We start from the raw sequence: 18852 nt of genomic DNA, 5'->3' as shown, positions 1-18852 counted from the left end.
TTAATTGTGTTTTACCTAGATGTTCTATCTTATTTAGATTGGTATGTCGGGAATTATTTTACAATCGTATACCGAATAGATTAGGTTGAGTCATCTCTATCTAATAGGCAACTAAGCAAAAACGTCAATGTGTATTGTCCATCACGGTGACTATCCGAAATTCAAGATGACTATTATTCATGGGATGTCAGAGGAGTCCATTATGGATTAAGTGATGGACCTACATGTAAATTGACCATTTAAATCAATTGCTCCAATCATGTTTTCTATTGTTAAAATTCTAAATCCTTGAGATTTTTCATTTTAATAAATTTAAGATGAATCACTTACTTAATGGGGGTTACCAAATAGTGTTGGAAAGCAAGTGCAAAATAAATTAGAAAATTCAGAATATCAATTTGAGACATGAAAGATGATATTTTTCCCCAAAATGTAATAGTGAATAATGGATTACCAACAAAATTGGTTCATGAAAAAAATAACATTTAGATTAAATTTCATTTTCCACCAGAATATTTTCAGAAAATTACATGATGCAAACATAATAGCACCTTTCTGTTAAAAAAAAAACACAGAATTTCTTTAAAGACTAAATATTTTTCAAGAAAATTACATGATTTGAACCAATTATAACTAGAATTTCCATCCCCCCCCCCCTCCCACTTAGAAAAAAAAACTACTGTTACACATTCAAGATCGAATCCAAAACAAAAACATTCAATAAAAAACAACAAATGTTGCAATTAAAACACCAAATCAATAGAGAGGTGAGATTATGAGGGAGGATGGACTGGTTCAAGAGATTTGGTTTCGACTTAGCTCTGAGATCATGAACCTTGATCCTTGCTGTTCAGATTCATAAAAATAAATGAAAATCGTATCCAAGTAAATAAACCAATTCAGAAATCGAAGAGTTCATGAAATCATAAACCTTAGATCTCATCTTTAATAAATTGAACAACGTTATGGGTCCACCAACTTGAGAAATCAAGAGATCACTTAAAGGCTCTAGTTAACCCTAAATCTCATCTTTACTGCATCATTTTCAGTATTGAGAGATTGAGATATTAGATACAGAGAGAGATCGATTAGATATAGAGAGAGATGTGATCGAGGGAGACAAACAGAGAGAGAGAGAGATTCTCACAATCGCGAGAATTTCTCACGAACCAGAGAGAGGGAAAAAATCGCATAAAAATTTCTCTAAATTTCATGGGTCCAAGACCGTCAAATTTGGGTTTCTAAAATTCGTTGGGCCAAGCCCAACAATTTCTTTATTTATTATTATTATTATTTTTCAAGTTTTACTGTTTTCACATAGTGTATCTTATTTGCATTTGCTATAATTAGTTGGGTTATCCTTTATTACCATTATCAAATAAGATCTTGAAAAGTGTGACATACAAAGTGTTTGGTGAAATACCCAATAAGTGTTTGATCAAATTACTAAGTGAACTTTATAAAGGTATTCACATACACAACAAATTCAACCCATTTAATAATCGTGTTAGACGGATTGACACTATTATGATCCAAATCCACTAATTTCGTATCATGTTAAGATTGATACCTCTAAATTTCCATCATTCCTCCTCCCAAGAAGAAAGGAATGAAGAATTAAGATATGGAAATGACAAAAATAACATTTTGACTGAAATGCCCTCCTTTAATATCTTGTTAGGAGGCTGAAATAGATAAATATACTACAGTAGAGGAATCAATATAATGGGTATTTCCGTCAGTTCAATTGACTTGTTTTCTTTTATGTGGGTCCACCAAAAGATTCTAATCACTCATAAACTGCAGTCTGTTTTGTGATCTTTGTTAGATATGGAATTATGGTCTTTAGTTGATAGTGTAGTTGGTTGAAAGAAAGACACAACGCGCATTGGACCATCTTTTTGGTCTCGCGCACATGGAACACATTTTTGTGAGCTCCACTGACCCATGGCTATGGTGATGCCTAGCTAATGTTATTTGAAGCTGGTGAGAACAAAATCACTGCAAACATCTTTATTTTAATCATCAAATATAAAAATTAAGTCTCTTTATCTTTTTTAGGTTCCAATTGAACAAAGAAGAAAAGCACAATTCTCTATTGTTCATGTCTAATGTGAATCTTGACAAATGCCAACTTCTACAGAAATGACAAAAGTTGTTGCATTTGGACAGAAATACCCTCCCCTAATACCTTGTTTGGGGGCTGAAATCGATCAGGGTTTTCTTGAAACTATTATTATTATAAAAAATTATTTATTATTGTATTTAAGATTTTAAATTTACGGAAAATTAGAGTGTAATAAGTAAAAGTTGGGATGCCAATAGCAACTCTCATAAATAATTGTAAATGGGATTAAATGCTTTATATCATCCAAGACAACATGAAAAGAGACGTAAGGTGAAAATGGCCGACATCTTTAACTAAACACAATACAACCGTTAGATCTGCATAGATTTAACAGTGGAGATCGTTTAAAACAACATCTTTTGTAAATTTTGATTAAATTACATCCTCTCCTAAACACCACTCAAAATTCATCACAGACCCCACACGTTTTGTTTTCCTCTCTGTCACATCACATCCACTCTAGAGTCTAGTCTCCTGCAAAACTCGGAAGTCATCAAAGCATTTCTGATCTCATCTTTCCTCTCTGCATCTCTCCCATTCACAAGATACCCTAATCCACAGGTGACGACGAAACAGGTACGAACCAAAATCCTCTCTCTTAAAATTTATTATTATTATTATTGTATTTAAGATTTTAAACTTCATGACAAAGGTCTGAACCGGTGTAGGTAACTAATCCCACAATAAAAGAGAAGAGAAGAGAAGATATAAATTACCAAAAATTCTTGTAAGTGATTATATTTTATTTTCATTTGTATAATGGTTTTTATCATTTGTTTTAATTTCCTTATTTTAATGGGTTGGGTTCCGTTGAAGCAAGAAATAACACATGATCAAAATCCAACGGTTGGTAGTTATTATTGAGATAATTATCATAGGGATTTGCAAAAAATCCTAACCGTTGGATTATTTGATTAGTTAAGCATATGTTGTTCTCTTTTTTTCTTTACTTTTTAGGAAAGTTTTTACTTATCTCTCTTAAATTTGATATACTTCTCTCGATTGAAAATAAAAATGAGTTGCCTTATTGAACATGATCACCTAATCAATCAATAAATATACAGATCAAGTAGTCTATAATATAATGGTCATGACTCATGTGGATTGCAAATAACGTTTTTCATAGGATTCAGATCTTATTTAAATGTTTCAAATATTCATCAATTTAAGATTGTATAACTTAATAATCGTGTTAGATGGATTGACACTATTATGATCTAAATCTAATTAGACTTGATCCAAACTCATTAATTTCGTGTAATGTTAAAATTGCCACTCCTAAATCTCCATCAATTTTGTATTTTCTTTTCTCCTCTTAACAAGAAAAGAATGAAGAATTATAGTATGAAAATGACAAAAATAGCATTTTAACTTAAATACCCACCTCTAATACTTTGTTTGGAGGCTAAAATTGAACAAGATTTTCTTGGAACTATTATTATTATAAAAAATTATTTATTTTTATATTTAAGATTTTAAATTTATGAGGAATTAGAGTGTAATAAGTAAAAATTGGGATGCCAATAGAAACTCTCGTAAATAATTGTAAACGGAGTTGATTGCTTTATATCGTCCGAGACAACGTGAAAGAGATGCAAGGTCAAAATGGCCGACATCTTTGACCAAACATAATACAACCGTTAGATCTAGATAAATTTAATGGTGGAGATTGTTTAAAACAGCATCTTTTGTAAAGTTTGATTTAATTACATCATCTCCTAAACACCACTCAAATTACATCGCAGACCCTACACACTTTCTGTCCCTCTCTATCACATCACATCGACTCTAGAGTATAGTCTCCTGCAAAACTCAGAAATCATGAAAACTTGTCCCTTAAAAAAATATGTTAAACTCTCCCAATTAATATCTGCAAGAAATTTTTTAATTTATTTTTTCTTTAGGTATACATTTCATTTTTTACTGAATTATTTTATTTTATTTTTGAAATTCTTTATGAACTCGTTTTACTGGGTAATTAAGTTGGAGGAATTCAATCTCCTTCCTCTTCCCCATTGATGTTAAGAAGTACTTGTCATATTAAGGTCTCTTAGGATGATTGAAGTGAAGTTTATCATTTTCACTATGAAACCAAGTTGTCACGACCCATTTTTGTAATTGGATTTTTCGAGGAAAATATTGATAAAAACTGGATCCTAATTATTCAATATTCAAAGGAATTGTGAAAGTTATAATTTTCATTAATAAATACAATATTTACATCGAAACAATGACATCTTTTCAATAATCCTACTTGATAAATTAAGATCAAGTATTACAAATTATAGATCGACCCAATTGTTCCTAAATAGCCTCCATTCTATTCTTACTTTTCCTAATTATCTTCTTCTTCTAAATTATTTGTAGACATGAAAAATTCGTAAACTATGAAGCAAAACAAGGAGAATATATTAAATCATACAAATTGCACATACAAAGAAAAATCATCCATATATATATATATGGGGGGGGGGGGGTTCAATGGCCAACTTTTTGGCAAAACATTTTTCAAAACGTGAGTTAGAGGTTTTGGAATGGGCTGATTTTTGGTGAGGATGATCTCTACAGTAAGGAGATCATCATCACCAAAAATCAGCCCATTCCAAAACTTCTAACCCCATCAAAAACAGTTTACAAAAAATGGACGGTCCACAATTTTTCAGCTTGTAAACATGGGTTAGAAGTTTTGGAATGGGCTGATTTTTGGTGAGGATGATCTCCTCACCGTAGAGATCATTCTCACTAAAAATCAGCCCATTCCAAAACTTCTAACTCACGTTTTGAAAAATGTTTTGCCAAAAAGTTGGCCATTGAACGCTACCCTATATATATATATATATGGGAAATGTTCAACACCTTAAGCTTTACCCTACACTTTAACAAACGTGTTTTGTCCTACATGGGTTAGAAGTTTTGGAATGGGCTGATTTTTGGTGAGGATGATCTCTATGATTAGAAGATCATCCTCACCAAAAATCAACCCATTCCAAAAATTTTAACCCCATTTTTACAAGTTGAAAAATCGTGGGCCGTCCATTTTTTGTAAATCATTTTTGATGGGGTTAGAAGTTTTGGAATGAGCTGATTTTTTGTGAGGATGATCTCCCCACCATAGAGATCATCCTCACTAAAAATCAGCCTATTCCAAAACTTCTAACCCATGTAAGACAAAACACGTTTGTTAAAGTGTAGGGTAAAGCTTAGGGTGGGGAATGGGACCCATATATATATATATATATATATATATATATATATATGGATTTGCCACTTAAGATTAGGATCAACCTCTCTTGAGGTAATTGCCGCCTCTCAAAGTATTTAACCAATTAGAAGTTGTTTCAACTAGGTTATACCGTTCTTGAGGTACCTAACACCCCTTCATGATATTTTGTCGTTGGAGGTCTTTTGTTTTTTATTCGAGGACTTCCTTATACAATGTGAAAAAAGTTCAAATTTGACAGTCTTGGGTCGTCAAATTTCTTAAAATTCGACGGACTAAGAGGTAGAATTGGCATCGAATTATTGATTGTCAAATTTTTTTTTCGACGGGTCAAAACAGTCAAATTAATGAAAGATGGGAGAAATTCGACAGCTCTAAACTGTCAAACCTGGGAATATCAAGAATTTCGACTGTTCCAGACCATCAAAATTCAGTTTCTAAAATTCATAGGTCTTGGCCCGTCAATTTTTTTTGTCTAATTTTCTAATTTTCATGTAGTGTTACCTCTTATCCTTTTTGGGATCGTGTGTTTGTATAATTGGAAGAGAAAGTTTTGGAAGGTTGAATAGTGGATCAATTTTGAGGTTTTATGGCTGATAGCCTTGCAATTTTTTATAATTGGGAGGTTTATCTAGGTTTGTTTGTCATTTTCTTAGGAGTGTGTGGGGGTCAACGTGCTGTTTGTGGGAGCTGTCCAATGAGAGGTTGAATTAGATTTTATTTCTTTTAATTGTTGTTAGTTTTCTTTTTTGACGTCTTGTGTTATTTTGTGTTTTCCTATTGATTTTTTGTATTACTCTTTTTTTTCTTCTATCCTTAATTTAATATTTGATTGGATTTGTGGGGTTCACGTGAGTTCATTTCTCAAATTTTATTTATCTTGATCAAACCAATTATATTGGAAATATTGGGTAACGATTCCACGAATCTCACCTTTTTTTATAAGATCCCTATGATTGGTACAAATTGTCGATTCATTAAAGGATTAATTTCGATTGAAAATTTAATTTATTGATTATTTTAATTTTTCCTTTTTCTATCGATTTGATTGAATAATAATTCTAAGTTTGATTGAGGTTTAATTCAATGTTTGGTTAATGATTAATGGTGGAATTTAGTTAATTAATGGTTATCGATTAGTTTAAATTTTGCATTGATTGGTTCGATTAAGGATTTTCAAGATTGATCGAAGGTGAAATTGAACGATTTGATTGGTTGAAATATTTTTTTAATTTTTGTTGGTTAATTGGTCATTGGCGATCGATTAACAATGGACTATTATTTGATTGGTTTAATTAGGAAAGTTCGTCATATCATGTGATCAAGGGTGTCAGCCCATGTGACTGGGATTCATCATTTTATGTGGTTAAAGTATCATTTCATGTTGGTTTATGTGATCAATTTACGTCGTTTTTACGTGATCGATTTGATTTTCTTAAGCATGAGAAGTCCCTAGATTGAACGGATATTTTTATCATTTTGTTGACTTACGCGAATATTGTCGAAAAGCTTAGTTTTGTCCCAGGTGATGATTTCTAGGTTTCATAATTGAGTTTTCTAGCGTAGTACAGTTTCTAAATATTAGTCGGATATCATGGATATTTTGACTATTTTTTATTGTCAAATGTTGACGAGTAGTTTCGTTTGATCCCAAAAATTATAATCTATATGTCTCGTAGTCATATGTATTTAGCGTAGCGTGATTTTTAAAATCATCAAAATGTGACAGCAGTCCTAAGCGTGCGTAATTTCTATGTCAAATGTGCCAAAGAAAAAAGAAGAAATGAAATTATAGGAAATCATTAGAATTTGAGGACTATGAAGGAACGAAAGAAAATCAAAGAAATATTTCTTTTTAAAAAAATGTTAATTGTCACCGTTAAATCTTAGTTTTAAATTTAGGAGTTCATTAGCCATCAATTTTCAACACCTTTGATCAAACTCAAAAAGGTTTTTTTTTTTTTTCTTTCTTTTTGAATTATTTTTCCTGGATCCGAATCTAAGTTTTTCCATCAAATCTAGAAGGCTGTATATGTTGTTGGATTGTCAATTTGATTATCCATGTTGGTCCAATGACCTTAGTAAGATTAGAAATCTTACTGAGTTAGTCATGCTAGACTGATTCATAAAGTAAGCTTTTGATCGATAACAAACTTGATAAAGTAAAAGACTATTTGTAATAAGTTTTATTAACTAATTAGACCACTTTAAGACCTATTAGGCCAATAATACATATCAAAGTAAATTTAGCCCGTAACATTCACTACTCTTACATGAAATTTAACATAATAATTTCATAATCATTATCTATTGTGATCATAACATGCAATATTTTTGCACTAATATATCATGAATGATAAAATTTAATATCTGAGATAATAGTAAAAATATATATATATACCTTATTTTCACTATTTTAATTAACTAAAACAATAAACCTTAATATTTGGTTGAACTAAAACTCATAAATAACAATTGCTCTAAATTGGAAAAATCAATTGAACTAAAATTGGAAAAATCTATTGAACCAAAAGTTAGAAAACTGATTAAACTAAAATTGAAGAAACCGATTGGTCATGTAATTGAAAAAACCGATTGAGCTAGAATTGGAAAATCAGTCGTTCAAAATCTGGAAACTAATTGAACTAAAATTGGAAAAATCAATTGATCCAAATATCGAAATATGGAATTATTTTCAAAATGTGCTGGTTCATTGAACCAAGGATTTGAAACCACATGTGAGTATTAAACCTAGCATACATTCATCTTACATAGATTATTAATATCTTAGAAGAATACACCATAAGGGAGGCCGATTCATTTTTATTTTTAGCTAAACAGGCAAATTCTTATTATGTATAAACTTGAGAAATGTTACAGAGGTCTAAGAATCATTAAAATACAAGCCTAATTAAAGGCAAAGATAATAAATCTCCTATAAAAGTTTTTTTTTTTTTCTAATAATTAAATTAGAAAAGATAAGAGAGTTCCCTGGCATCATAGCTACCCAATTAATTAATTCAATTTTGCACTTGAAATTAAATATGGTTCAAGAGTCCAATTCCAAGGTAGATTAGTTCTAGGGAGGCCATTGATTAATAACAGAAAATCCGACTCAATCTTAATACCTCTCAGTTCAAGATTTTGATCATTTTAAAATATTTGCTAAGTTGTTAGAACCTTGTTGAGACGACTATGAAAAATCTATATAGATGAGACTTGAGAGAAGATAGAGTGCCTAGAGTAGTCCTCTTTTAAAAGGTTTTCTAATCCCTCGTGGTCTCTTACTAATTAATCTTATAATAGAGGGTTCCCTTTTAAAGATATAAATGATTGGGATTCTACCACATTGAGGAAGCTAGTGGGCCACACTTAAATCTTAGGTCCAGGTAACAACTCCATGCGTCATAACTTGTGTGCTCATGCATATGATTGTGTTAACCTTTACACTTCTATTGTTATATTACTTACAAAGCTTTACACTTTTACAGGAAAATGGTGGAAGCAGTTATTAGTGTTCTAGTAGAAAAAGTGCTTGAAGGTATTTTAAATGAAGGGTGTCAAGTGCTTGAATTTCACAAACAGTTTAGAAAAATGCAAATGGAACTTCCTCACATGAAAAGCTTTCTCCAAGTCGCAAATAGCGTGAGGATAAAGGATCGAAATGGACCTCTGAAGATTGTTGCAAGGGAACTGATAGAATTACTATATGAAGCAGACGACATTACAGAAGATTGTGAGTTGTTTCTAAGACAACAACAAAGAAACAGACGGGAATCCAAGTTCATCTATTGCTTCTCTTTTTCATTATTGAAACACCGTTACCAAATGGGAAAGAGACAGAGTCAAATAAATCAAGAAATCGGAGATCTTAGAGAGAGAATGAAAACTTACATGCCTTCAACTATCAGTCTTCCTAGTGATGAACATGCCGGAACTAGTCGACCGACAAGATATCCAATCTTGATGAATGATGCTAACATAGTAGGCCTAGAAGATGATGTAAAGAAAATTAAGCAATGGGCCATTGAAGCACATGGACCCATGAGGGTCATTGGGATTGTGGGGATGGGCGGGATAGGCAAAACGACCCTTGCTCAAAAGATAATAAATGATCAATGTGTGAAGGATTCGTTCGATCATGTCTTGCTTGCAATAGTTTCCCAGACATTCAAATATAATGAATTAGTTAAGAATCTTTTGGGAAAACTGAATCCGGACAAGAAATTAGAAAACATTGATTTATGTGGACTACTTGAAGAGCTACGTAACCAGTTGGATGAGAAGAGGTACTTGATTATCTTGGATGATGTCTGGGGAATTCATGAAGGATTGTGGTGGGAGAGCTTGAAGTCTGTTTTGTCTCAAACAAACAAGAGTGGTTGTGTTGTTATTACGACAATGAAGGAGTTAGTGGCTCAATCAATGGGAGCCATTGAAAGCTACATACATCGCCCGAAAGTTCTTTCCAATGGAAACGATTGGTCATTATTCACCAAAATAGCATTTGCCAACAATGGAGGTCAATGTCCAAATCCAAAAATAGAACACATCGGCCGAGAGATAGTTTATAAATGTAAAGGACTTCCTTTGGCAATCAAGGTCATTAGTGGAGTGATGCTAGGGAAAGGAGACTCTATCCATGAGTGGAGGCGAATATCTATGCATCTAAAACAAGAGTTGGCGGTCCAAGATGTGCTAATTTCCTCTCCACTACAGTTAAGCTACGAAGAGCTTCCAACACATTTGAAGCCTTGTATGTTATATTTTGCAGCATATCCAGAAGATTATGAAATATCTGATACTGAAGTTGTTTTTGGCTGGATTGGTGAGGGATTTGTTCGAGAAAGGGATGGAAGGACTACATATGAGATTGGGTTAGATTACTTTGATGAATTAATTGGCCGTAGTTTGTTACTAGTTGAAGAGATTGATCAATATGAAAGAAGATGTTGTATATGTAAAGTCCATGATATGGTACGCGACATGATTATAAATATTGCCAAGGAAGAAAATTTTTGGGGATTAGATGACAGAAAAAACACGTCGTCTACACCTTGAGAATTCAAAGATGGATCAAATCAATTCCCAATGTTTGCGAACAATGATGGGGGTAAACTTGGATGAAAACAAGTTTTTTTCTTTAAATATGGGACCCCAATTAAAATGGTTGAGGGTTTTACATATCCAATTCGAGTCCCATAACATTTCAAAAAGAGTCCCTTCCGAGGTGAACTGGTGGAGTGGGATAGGATCTCTGTCACATCTTATTTGCCTCGTAATAATGTCTTCATGTTTGGACAAACTCCCGGATTCTATAGAAAAACTTCAAAACCTTCAAGTTCTTTATCTAGGAGATTGTTATAATTTAAAAGGGCTTCCTAGACAGGTGACGACTTTGGAGAAACTAGCCAATTTGGTGGTAGAAGGATGTGAACAAATAGAGTATCTACCCAAAGGGATTGAAAAGCTAGCAAACCTTGAACTACTTTGGGGGTTTAGGCTTGCAAATTCCAATGTTGAAGATGGGTGTCACCTTTCTGACTTGAAAAAGTTGACGCTACCCAGAAAACTCAAGATTATCATCAATTCAGAAGATCATTTAAAAGAAGAGGAATTGAAAGTCTTATCTGAGCTCATACAACTTGAGTTGTTAGTGGTAGAATTCAAAGATGAGATAAGTGAGCAAATCATAGGTAAAGTTGATTATGAGATTCCTCCTCTTCAGAAGCTTCAGGAACTAATATTCGTAAAGTATCCAGGCGAAACAACACCAGAATGGATCAATCCAACTACTCTTCCAAATTTGCAACGACTTTATATCAGTTCTTCAATAAACATTACTCGAATGAGTACAAAATTCTTTGGGAATGACAATGTGGTTTGGGAATTGGAGAACTTAATTTTCCATAATCTAGAAAACTTGGAGATAGATTGGCTTAAGATGAAAAAGGCCACGCCATTCTTAAAACAACTTGAAGTGAATTGTGACAAACTCACATCACTGCCTTGGAGTTATGATGACGGCACTTGGGCGAATGATGACTTGGGACGACACTTGGGCGAAAGGAGAGGAGCATGAAGAAAAAGAAGAAGAAGAAGAGCTCATAAACTTATTTCCACATGCCCTCTTCTAAAAGAATTTCGATTGATACGATGTCAAGGCTTAGAGAATCTTAATGTTTATGCACCTAACTTACCACTTGAGCTCATCGATTCGAAGCCTTCAAGCTCATCGATTCGAAGACTCCCCGCAGTGAGCTCCTCATCCTTTTCAGAGTTTACTTGATGTGCTAAGCCCAATCCAATGCATTTAAAAGGGGAACCCGATCCTCTAGACTTTGATGCATTTTTTTCTAGTTTAGTTGATGACGAGTTTGCAAGGTGGGAGGATGCAAGTTCGGGTTTGACTTGTTCAGCCATGGCTTCCAATGCTTTGAACTGGTTTAGAACTGATCAGATTCAGAAAATTAAACAAGGAAAAAATATATCTTGCAATCTTCATTTCGATAAAGCGGAGAGTGATAACCAACCTTTTGCTTGTACTCACGTGCCTGTGCTTCTGCATGCAAATTCAGCTCAGAAATATGTGCTTTGCATTGAGAGATCTGTTGATAAACATAGTTAGTGGTGAAATTTATTTGGCAACATATCTTCAATTTATTTTTAGCTACTTCACAAATAAACATTTGGTTGTGATTAATGGTCTCATTGAGTTCATCTGACCTTAACGCAAGGTCATCTTCTAAGGACTCCATTGCGGCCTTATTTTGCTTAACAGACACAAGATCTCTTCTTAAAGAACCATTCTCTTCATTTAAGGCATTTATCATGTTAGTTTGGCTTCTAAATCATGGGTTCTTGAACTAAGCTCCTCTTCAATAATTGAATCAACGAAATTGGGCGAAATCTTGTGAGCCTGTAGTGAATGTACATACATATAGACCCCTCATGGTATCTATATATATATATATATATATATAGAGAGAGAGAGAGAGAGAGAGAGAGAGAGAGGCATGTAGTGTATACACTATGTGCAAGAAAATTGAAGTAAAAAACTCAATGGCGCCATACACGCTAATGATGTTATCATCTTAACTCTTACCATCTAGTTTCTCAAGCGTCATGAAACCAAGCATATGTCATCAGTTGGGCGTCTATGCAGAAAATGAATCATAGAGATGATGACGGGGGGTCAGCTAGCACTTGGCGAACAAATTGTCCCTTCACTCGCGGACGCTGCTCTGCAAGTCTTTTCCTGCTTTGATATCTAACCTGTATGAGATAATTCCAGGTTAAGACATTGAAGCAGTAAAGACAGAATGCAGATATTGGGATCAAGTGTTCAAAAAATTATTCATATAATTTTAAATGTAGCAGGCAATTTAAAGAATATAACTAATACCAGTAGTAATAGAAGGTTAAGTGCACTAAACATCAGTGTTTTCAAATGCCAAAGAGGGATGAAATGCAATCAATAGAAGAAGATGACGATGATCACATGCATTAGTAACAATTGCTATAAATTTACCTTTTTATCATAGCATCTGTCTTTCCGCTTCAAACGGAACTTATTCAAAGCTGCTTCTCTTTGGTTTGGTCAACACAAAGAGTGTGTGAAAGCAGAAATGTTTTTTAATTTGAAGTCATCTTCTGACTCAGTTGCAACTTGCAATTTTCGTGCTTCTCCTCTTTCTTGGGCCCACCAAATTAGGATCAACTCCCATCTTTCCATTCTTTAAGCACATTCAAGGGTCAATTATCCATCATTAACCTGCGTTTATCATGGCACGTGTCATATACCCATTCAATGGGTGCCACTAAATTTTAGCTTGGTTAATATTCCCAAACAGTCAAGAGAAATCCTTCCTCAATTAGAAGGTACAAAGCTCTAATACTTGTGTAGGAAATGCAAACAACTTCTCCCAAGAATTGCCTAGAATGCAAGAAACATGCGAGTGCGGATCACCACATATAGATATATATGTGATGCAATAAATAAGAAAAAAATCAATATTTGTGTGGTTTGTTATGTCTATGTCCCCAAATAAGAGATGAGAATGTTTCACTATGTTTGGTAATGATTTCAGGGTATACTTACAAAATTGTATGTTTCCCAATCCAAAACCAACTCTCCCTAGCTTATGATTACGAAATCTTAACCAACTCATTTTCCTTCCAAAAATACCCTGTTTGCTCATAGCTGGATAAATACCAAATCAATATAAACATAACAAAATGGTCGTGAAACATCGCTCCTTGGGAAAGCGATGATTATTCCCAAGACACTCATGCCTCGAAAGGTATGTCTGTTATTACCAAAAAGTCCTTAGGAGGCTTTCTACTCAAACCTCAAAAACTCTAAATAAGCTAAATGGTTTCTCTTATGCTAAGTATTATGAGAAATTTTGGACTTTTTGGTAAGAACAGACATACCTTTCGAGGCATGAGTGTCTTGGGAATAACTCTGCAGAGAGACGAGAACATGACAAAAATCAGTTGTGATTAAGAACAACAAGACTAAATACCCAAGGAGGAAAGCTCACCAATTATGAGATTATAGTAATAGCCAATTGCTATCAGGTTAAAAAATGACGAAATGCCTAGTATTTGATATCAAGTTAAAAGGTCTGAACTTCAAAATTGAAAGTTAACAATCAAAACTCCAAAATTCAAGGCAAAAATTTCGAAAGCCATTTGGACAATTAATGACCCATTCAACTTGTTGAAGACTTAGAGTATAAAACCACTTGTAACAACAATATGCATATTTATTAACCAATGAATGCTCAATAATCTCACAAAATACCCACAAACGTTAACATGATTTATGTCTTCCATGTGAAACTTTCTCTTTCCTTCAATACTATGTCACAAGAAATCCCAAAATAACCTATACAACCTTAACTCCACACTACGTGCAATTGAGAGAAGACACATGAAATTTAATAATGACCTTCCTCCTTCAGAAAGATATTTCGCTTGCCATGTACTGAGTCTTCTACTAACCTATTCCAACATTGATGCTCAGATCATCTTGCCATCATAACCCACCCCCAATGGTAAGCCCAAATAAGAAGGTGGGAAAGCTCTGTTCTGGCACCTAACAAATTTATATTTAAAAAACATTTCTAACAGTGCAAATCTTTCTATTACAAAATTGACTAGAATCCTAGAAATTGCTTCAAAACAACAAAAGACTCCACTTAGGAATCCTATCTGACTTAGAGAGCTATCAATTGAAAATCATACAATAGCATAATAATTACTAGATTACTTATATTCTAGTCAGTGCTCCAATCACCTCAAAAAATAAGAATGGAGACCAAAATTATGTGGGGCCACAATAGAGTAAAGTTGTTGTAACCGTCAATGTGGCTATAACTATATTTGCAATCAACCCAATCAGATGGATCCACCACTTGTTGACGGTCCAGATTGATGATAGCCAAGTAATGTTATAAGAAGGAATTAGTATTATGGGTCCACTCCATGCAAGTCACATTTTTTGTTTTCTTATATCTTTACTATTATAGTTCCCCTTTAGTATATATAGCAATGATGAAAACAAATAGTCTTAGGACCGGATGGTATTCCTATAGAAGCATGAAAATGCATAGAAGTTTTAGAATATCCTGGCTAACTACGCTGTTCAATAATATTTTAAAGACTAAAAATTGTCAGATGAATGGAGGAAATAGTAACAACTGTTTACTCAATGGACAAATCATGCAAAACAGATGGCACATCATGTAGGGAAGTCAATATTGTCTTTAATCCTTCAAAAATGTATTCCACTCATACAAAACTTAAATAATGCAGCCTGCATTGTCAGAAATTCGGGAAAAAATGCAAAGGAAGATGAAGAAAAAACACATGAGAGGGTGTGTGGCACACTATGCAACGAGCTATGCCTTACATTCCTTTAACTATGACTTTTTCTTGGAATGAGATCTATAAGTCTTTGGATCACTTACCCAACTTCAATGAAGAAAAATCAATACTATTGATCAAATGTCTAAAGAATATCTCTGAACCCAACTCTACTTTTTCTCGTCAATTAAATTTATTCCCAAATTTTGCATCTAGCACATATACGATTCAATTAGCTAACAAACATATTAGGAAGTAATTGTGTAAATAAACAAATAGATTTCTCAAGAAAAGTTTTGTTCACCTAGAATCATCTATTGGAGCCCATTAGAACATCAAACAATCCACAGCACCTTTTCCATGAAGTGGGTTGTACCCTTGGTGGAGCCGAAGCTATCAATCGCTGCCAACACAATTCAAAAAATAATATAAAATAAATTCCACAACTGTTTGCTTAAAATTAAATGATCCTAATATCATATTTTATTATCCTTTACAAACCTGGTTGTCCGAGTTTTTGGGAGTCTCAGATTCTTTCTGATCTTCTCCACAATTACTATTCTCAACTTCATCACTCTTCCCAACCAATAGTAGCAACGTTTTCTCTTCGATTTCCTTAGATGGCAAATATATCAACGATTCTTCAACTTGTAAACTGAGGTTAGAATGTATGCCACTCATACACATGCCATGTGTGCACAGTCTACATAAGGAACTACAATTTTTTAGCGTAGTGGTGGTCGTAGTAGCAACAACGACAATTAAACTTACTTAAGAGACTAAATGAAAAGAAACGTAACAATAATTATTCCTTAACACACCTGTAGGAGTGATAACTTGCTTCTCAGTGAATGGCAAATGGCCAAGACCATGCTCAACAACCTGACAAGGTCATTAATGGTTACATAAAAATGTATTGGTAAGATTTCAGAAAAGGGAAATATTAAACACAGTGCACATAGGAACTTTGAATAACTTCTATGGCAGAATATACCAGACAAATAAGCCTATCCGAATAAAAGACAAAGTCATTCTATGGGCGTGTGAACTACCTCCACGTACAGCTTTCTGATTTGTGGACCCTTGTATTCGTCCATCCCCTGGAACCCATCAACAAATAAGATACCAAGAAACAAGGCTCTTACTGGATACAAATAAATAGGGGCATCCCAGTCATAATTCAGTACCTCAACATATAGATCATATAGATCACATATCTTGTCTTCTGCCCATTGTGTACCTTGGATTTTAAAGCGGGAGCCCGCATTCTAATCATTTCAACGACCTCTTTCTTTATTTGTTGAAACCTATCATCTTTCTCAGGTTATATTGTGAATGACTTGGTCAATGAATCCAACGCGAAGTGTGGTCGCGTTTAAAATAGGTAAATAGGTTGAATTAAACTTCCTGTTTTAGACTCCATACTACTACTACACTTTGAAAGCATTATCTAATTTGTATATTTGTAAGAGAGATCACAACAAACAAATACAATACACAATAAAAGAAAAGAAAAAAAGCTAATTTGATTGATAAATTAAAGAAGAGAGAATATATAACGGAGATCTCGATTAAAACATTTAATGGAACAAGAGAACTGGTTTTTACGTGAAATCTGAATATTTCTAGCACAAACCTTACCTAAGAGATGTAGAGGTGTTGTTAAAATTCAGGAGAGTAATTAGGAGGAAGTTGATTAGCTTTCTTTATGGTTGTTATAATTCTGATTTGTATAGTTGGCACTCCATTGAATTCTAGTTGATTAGCTTTCTTTATTTCTTTTGTCTAAGATATCTACTGAAAGAATTGAAATTATTCTATAGCTCTAAGTAATGACTTGAGGCCTCAAGTCTCAACAGTGTCATAGGGTGCATGTTATCATTGACAGATCAAACAACTTGAAACTAAGGGCCATCCATGACATTTAATATGAAGGCTGGATCGTCTATTAAAGCTGTCATGGATTAGACTCTGCACCTTCTATTGAGTATTAGTGGTCAGTATAGACCTAGGAATGGCCCTTTCTCTTATGCAAACCACAAATTTGATAATCAAATGTTTATCGGTTGGCTTATCGCCAAATTTTTTGCGTAGTAAAACTTATTATCTTAACATTGTAGACATTGAAACCCCAATTTCTTAAATTATTTAATACACCAATTAAAAATTAAAACACACTATTAAAGCATTACAAAGTTTGCTCAAATTATTATCTCAACATTACTAAACATTGTAACACTCATTCAAACAATTTCAGCAGTTGTCCACAAGTAGGATCAGTCTCATATAAAATCATAAACCTAAAAATTGAATCAAGATTAGATGAAGATTTTATAATTATATCAATTAAACAACTAACATCCGAGAATATATAGCATTTTGACAAATAACATTAAAATTAGAATCTGAAACCCTAAAATAATTGAGAACAATCTGAGTTTCGATCAAAGCCTTAACATACCTTAAGATTAGATAAGAAACCTAGCCAAAACTCGTGTCAAATCCGAGAGAGATCGAAATTTAGTTGCTGAAATGCTATCTTATATGGATTTCCTCTGCGATAGAAAGTAATTTAAAATAATTAGGAAATGAGGATCAAACAAAAACCTAAAACTTGCTTTAACAATGAAGAAAACATTTGAAATCCTAAATTAATCAAGGAAAATCAGAGATTCAATCAAAAACTTTAACATACCTGAAGATTCGATCACAAACAAAGCAAAGGGAGGGAGATCGAACAAATCACAAAAACTTCCGATCAAATTTCGATCGATTCTGCCCTAAAACTTTCAAATCGAAATCTGATTGCAAATCGAAATATGATCAAAATCACAGATCGAAACTCAGAGATCGAGTGAGTACTAGACGTTCGTCCCTTTAGTTTACAGTAAGTCGAGACGATAGATAGTCGAGAGAGAAGAAGTTCTGTCTGCGGCGGAGATCGAGAGAGAGCGGCGGAGATTCGAGAGAGAGCGAGAAGATAAACAGACGAGCGAGAAGAGCAATCGAGTGAGTGAGATCGACCCCGCTTCTTTCGTCCCTTTATTTTACAGTAAATGGAGAAAAAAGTCGAGAGAGAAGAAGCTGTCTCTGCTTAGATCGAGTTTCAGAGGTTTTAGAGTGGCTATTGGCACCCCAACTTTTACTTAGTACAGTCAGTGATGGGTTGAAACGACGTTAAAACGACAGTTGAAAACAGTCGCAATTAACGACGGTCTTTAGCCGTCGTTTTAAGCGCAATTTTGGCGCCGCCAAATCCGCAATATGACGTAGTGTATTATTTATGCTACTCTTTAGCCCCCACGGTAAATATAGGACTTTTCAGTACTTAACATTATTAAGATGTGTCACAATTGTCAATGGGCCGAGTTTGGATAGTGGTTATAGGACTAGGCCCATTTAGTTAATGGATTGGTGTTAGGTTCAGGCTTGGGAGTTGGGCTTATTGGATAGTTAGGATTGGCCTGATAATTTATATTATAATTTATTTTCTATACAAGGAAATTTTCCTAGATACCTAGGGGTTGTTTGGTTGAGACAATTATACCCCTCAACATTTTTTGAAATAATGCAATTAGCCCTATCTAATTTGTTCATTCTTCTTTGTTTCTCATCTCTCATCTTTTCCTTT

At 33.8% G+C, this 18852-nt stretch overlaps 1 protein-coding gene and 1 long non-coding RNA gene across 8 annotated transcripts in view; one reads left to right on the top strand and one right to left on the bottom strand.

Annotated features, from left to right (window-relative positions):
• Positions 1-2581: 2581 nt before the first annotated feature.
• LOC147387590 (disease resistance RPP13-like protein 4) overlaps positions 2582-18852 on the top strand; it is a 76753-nt gene continuing 60482 nt past the window's right edge. Inside the window, exons 1-2 of the mRNA XM_086420483.1 lie at positions 2582-2704; positions 2797-2855. The gene's annotated coding sequence lies outside the window, so the exon portion shown is untranslated. The remainder of the gene's footprint in view (positions 2705-2796; positions 2856-18852) is intronic.
• On the bottom strand, positions 8511-18468 carry LOC147387594 (uncharacterized). Of its 7 annotated transcripts, none has more exons than XR_015171213.1 (10): positions 17917-18468; positions 17683-17776; positions 16409-16528; positions 16274-16321; positions 16043-16103; positions 15723-15924; positions 15526-15624; positions 12880-13122; positions 12454-12623; positions 8511-11956 (listed from the first exon to the last, which is right to left on the bottom strand). It is a non-coding gene; the product is annotated as an uncharacterized LOC147387594 (long non-coding RNA). The 7 variants fall into 7 exon arrangements; XR_015171215.1 differs by lacking the exon at positions 16409-16528 and adding an exon at positions 15326-15433; XR_015171214.1 differs by lacking the exon at positions 16409-16528 and adding an exon at positions 13785-13815 and having other exon boundaries at positions 17917-18307.

This window comes from Akebia trifoliata, chromosome 13 (assembly GCF_017979445.1).
Source record: "Akebia trifoliata isolate Shusen 1 chromosome 13, ASM1797944v1, whole genome shotgun sequence".
NCBI classification, from domain to species: domain Eukaryota; kingdom Viridiplantae; phylum Streptophyta; class Magnoliopsida; order Ranunculales; family Lardizabalaceae; genus Akebia; species Akebia trifoliata.
The sequence above is the reverse complement of the archived record's forward strand: the minus strand, read 5'-3'. Positions and strand labels throughout refer to the sequence as shown.